Below are 5000 nucleotides of genomic sequence, written 5' to 3'. Positions count from 1 at the left end.
GCCGTCCTAAGTACTTGGTCGGGTTCGAGAGAGGCGCAATCGCCCGGAGTTTGGCGAGTAGACGCTTTAGGTGCGACCACCCGTGCTCCCAACTGAGCTTGCCGCTGCCGACAGAGGCCCGGGAGCGTGCTGTCGTGGCATTGCCGGCGGGAGACAACACGCGCCACCTACGGTGACCGGCAGCTCCAACGCCAGCGCCACAGAAGGACAAAAGCCCCACTTGGGTGCCGAAGCGAACTCTCCCAGCACAGCGCACGCGCCAACACGTCCGCACAGCTGCGATACAAACCACCTGCGAGAACCGCAGAGGCGACCGAGCAGCAGACGGCGTCGCGGCGCCGAGCGCCAGGCGGCGGCGCATCCTCAGCGCACACAGTCCTCAATCGGACCAGCACACTGCAGATGTCCACCGCGCTTCGCACCGGGCCCGCGAGGACCTACTTTGGCCGCACGGCGCCGCGTGCAGGGTGCGCCGGCGCGCAGCTGCGCCGCCTGCCGCCTCCGTCGGCCGGCGCGCCTGCCACTGGCCGCCCCCACCAGCCGGCTGTAGCGCGTGCGCCCACGCACCGCGCGGCCAGCACGCCGGGAGGCCCCCCCTCACCGGCCGGGGACGGTCCCACCCAGCCACCGCCGCGTATCGCTTCACACCCAGATGCCATTCACGTTCGTGGGCATGGTGGGTATCGCTGGAACAACCGGTTGGTAGCTCAACCGATCGTCGCCATCACTGATTCACCTCTAGCGAGAACAACCGCACCACAACGGTTTACCAGTTGTTCATTTGCGTAACGTCACCAGCAAACGTAGGCGTCCATCGCCATTTGCAAATTCAACGATTGTTGCATGCCTGTGTCAGGTGTCACGACACACTGTCTGCCCACATACACGCAACAACATGTGCACGCTTCGCGAACACGTGGAAGGTGGCCCCCGTACGTATGCGATGTCCATTGCGCGAACGACTGTCAACCGGCCTCTGTCGCATGTCGCAGATGTGGAACGCAGTGCACCATGCTATCACGGTGTGTGAGAAGAGACGACTACGTCTGACAACACGCGCCACTACATCAACAGACGGCTCATGCTGATCGCCATCCAGGGCATACCACACTGCAATCCAGCTCTTATAGGGAGACGACACGTAGCTGAGTGCACAACATTTGGACCGCATGGTTCGCCGTTGTTGGCGCAGTCGTTGTACGGTCACATGTACCACGATGTATCATTCAGTACATGAGGACCAATGTGCAGTACAGTGTGTGATTTGGACGTACAACATCAGCGGACAGTTGACACAGGCCGTACCACAGCGTAGGCTAAGTGCTTCGCCATGCGAATGCCAATGAACAACTGCAAATGCCAATGAACAACTGCAAAGGGCATTGAGCATGTACGTCCTGCTGCCATCCACATTACAGTGTATAGCTGCAAGGTGTTTAACATGAAGCGATACACTGGGGACCGGGCAGTGCGAGTAGCAAACTATATTGCGGGGGTTGCAGTTGGGCAACACTACACTAATTTAACGCGTCGTATGACAATTACAGAGCAGGTTAAGGCCCAACGTGTGTTGGGTTAAGGCCCAACGTGTGTTGGGTTAAGGCCCAACGTGTGTTGGGTTAAGGCCCAACGTGTGTTGGGTTAAGGCCCAACGTGTGTTGGGTTAAGGCCCAACGTGTGTTGGGTTAAGGCCCAACGTGTGTTGGGTTAAGGCCCAACGTGTGTTGGGTTAAGGCCCAACGTGTGTTGGGTTAAGGCCCAACGTGTGTTGGGTTACAGCACAATGTGGGTTACGTTAAGGCGCAATATAGGTTACGTTAAGGCGCAATATAGGTTACGTTAAGGCGCAATATAGGTTACGTTAAGGCGCAATGTAGGTTACGTTAAGGCGCAATATAGGTTACGTTAAGGCGCAATATAGGTTACGTTAAGGCGCAATATAGGTTACGTTAAGGCGCAATATAGGTTACATTAAGGCGCAATATAGGTTACATTAAGGCGCAATATAGGTTACATTAAGGCGCACTATAGGTTACATTAAGGCGCAATATAGGTTACGTTAAGGCGCAATATAGGTTACGTTAAGGCGCAATATAGGTTACGTTAAGGCGCAATATAGGTTACGTTAAGGCGCAATATAGGTTACGTTAAGGCGCAATATAGGTTACGTTAAGGCGCAATATAGGTTACATTAAGGCGCAATATAGGTTACGTTAAGGCGCACTATAGGTTACGTTAAGGCGCAATATAGGTTACGTTAAGGCGCAATATAGGTTACGTTAAGGCGCAATATAGGTTACGTTAAGGCGCAATATAGGTTACGTTAAGGCGCAATATAGGTTACGTTAAGGCGCAATATAGGTTACGTTAAGGCGCAATATAGGTTACGTTAAGGCGCAATATAGGTTACGTTAAGGCGCAATATAGGTTACGTTAAGGCGCAATATAGGTTACGTTAAGGCGCAATATAGGTTACGGTAAGGCGCAATATAGGTTACGTTAAGGCGCAATATAGGTTACGTTAAGGCGCAATATAGGTTACGTTAAGGCGCAATATAGGTTACATTAAGGCGCACTATAGGTTACGTTAAGGCGCAATATAGGTTACGTTAAGGCGCAATATAGGTTACGTTAAGGCGCAATATAGGTTACGTTAAGGCGCAATATAGGTTACGTTAAGGCGCAATATAGGTTACGTTAAGGCGCAATATAGGTTACGTTAAGGCGCAATATAGGTTACGTTAAGGCGCAATATAGGTTACGTTAAGGCGCAATATAGGTTACGTTAAGGCGCAATATAGGTTAGGTTAAGGCGCAATATAGGTTAGGTTAAGGCGCAATACAGGTTACGTTAAGGCGCAATATAGGTTAGGTTAAGGCGCAATACAGGTTAGGTTAAGGCGCAATACAGGTTACGTTAAGGCGCAATACAGGTTAGGTTAAGGCGCAATACAGGTTAGGTTAAGGCGCAATACAGGTTAGGTTAAGGCGCAATACAGGTTAGGTTAAGGCGCAATACAGGTTAGGTTAAGGCGCAATACAGGTTAGGTTAAGGCGCAATACAGGTTAGGTTAAGGCGCAATACAGGTTAGGTTAAGGCGCAATACAGGTTAGGTTAAGGCGCAATACAGGTTAGGTTAAGGCGCAATACAGGTTAGGTTAAGGCGCAATACAGGTTAGGTTAAGGCGCAATACAGGTTAGGTTAAGGCGCAATACAGGTTAGGTTAAGGCGCAATACAGGTTAGGTTAAGGCGCAATACAGGTTAGGTTAAGGCGCAATACAGGTTAGGTTAAGGCGCAATACAGGTTAGGTTAAGGCGCAATACAGGTTAGGTTAAGGCGCAATACAGGTTAGGTTAAGGCGCAATACAGGTTAGGTTAAGGCGCAATACAGGTTAGGTTAAGGCGCAATACAGGTTAGGTTAAGGTACGACATAGGTTAGGTTAAGGTACGACATAGGTTAGGTTAAGGTACGACATAGGTTAGGTTAAGGTACGACATAGGTTAGGTTAAGGTACGACATAGGTTAGGTTAAGGTACGACGTAGGTTAGGTTAAGGTACGACGTAGGTTAGGTTAAGGTACGACGTAGGTTAGGTTAAGGTACGACGTAGGTTAGGTTAAGGTACGACGTAGGTTAGGTTAAGGTACGACGTAGGTTAGGTTAAGGTACGACGTAGGTTAGGTTAAGGTACGACGTAGGTTAGGTTAAGGTACGACGTAGGTTAGGTTAAGGTACGACGTAGGTTAGGTTAAGGTACGACGTAGGTTAGGTTAAGGTACGACGTAGGTTAGGTTAAGGTACGACGTAGGTTAGGTTAAGGTACGACGTAGGTTAGGTTAAGGTACGACGTAGGTTAGGTTAAGGTACGACGTAGGTTAGGGTAAGGTACGACGTAGGTTAGGTTAAGGTACGACGTAGGTTAGGTTACGGTACGACGTAGGTTAGGTTACGGTACGACGTAGGTTAGGTTACGGTACGATATAGGTTAGGTTACGGTACGATATAGGTTAGGTTACGGTACGATATAGGTTAGGTTAAGGTACACATTGTTGTAAGGAAAGGTTTAATGGGGGGCGGGGCGGCCGGTTTGTTGATTGTGACTATAGTAAGTGGATGCCTGCGGCATCATCTGATTTGCCACGTCAGGATGCACCTTTGGCTCATGACAGGCGGCGCTCTGATTCCATGGTTGTGGCAGACCTGTGTCTTTCATTCCTGCCATTGTTTGTGTGCTGTGAGAGGAGGCAGTATTGTGATGTTGGGTGCACCCCTGTGTAGGACATGTGTGGGTGTTGGTGGCTTGGCTGAGCAATGGTGGTTGTCGGGTGGGTGGGATATTCTGTTTTCTGAGTGGACCTCCCAGTCTGGTTATGACAGTGTGGATTGTCTAATGTGGCGGAGAGGATGCACTGGGTGTTGTTCCATGCTGGTGCTTACATATTGTCTGTGTGCGTGTTACAGGCAGAGAGTAGTGCGTGATAAGGGTGTGTGGCTGACGTGTGGTTGTGATTGTGAGCAGAGTCTTTCAGCATGTATACGGACAGTTGTATACATTATCTGTATTCTGATGGCTCTATCTATTACTAATCAGCGCCGTGTATACGTTTAATCCGGTTCCAGTCGAAACTGTTGTATCTCTGTACATTAGTGACACGGCGAGCCCGCTATGTAGTTACTCGTCTCGGCAGCTTCCACCGGTGTATGGCAAATGATTATAAGGAATCAGTCTAGTCGTCAATACCGATGGTGTGACGTCACATGTCTGGGGTGGGGGACGCTGCGCCCTTCCGGTGGGTCATGGCCTAGAAAGACTCTTCCCACGCAGGGGGGCGTGGACTGTCATTGACTCTTCCGAGTAATATACTTGCCGTACGTTTTTGCGACTGCGAGTGCAACGCTCACCGGTACCGACATGGATGGAGCGCCTCCTAGCTGACCGCTCAGCATCGGCATTCGTACAGAGAGCAACGCGATCGCGTCTCTAGCTCGTAACTG

The sequence above is a fragment of the Schistocerca serialis genome, unplaced genomic scaffold (genome assembly GCF_023864345.2).
Source record: "Schistocerca serialis cubense isolate TAMUIC-IGC-003099 unplaced genomic scaffold, iqSchSeri2.2 HiC_scaffold_1196, whole genome shotgun sequence".
Lineage (NCBI taxonomy): Eukaryota > Metazoa > Arthropoda > Insecta > Orthoptera > Acrididae > Schistocerca > Schistocerca serialis.
This window is presented reverse-complemented; position numbering follows the sequence as displayed.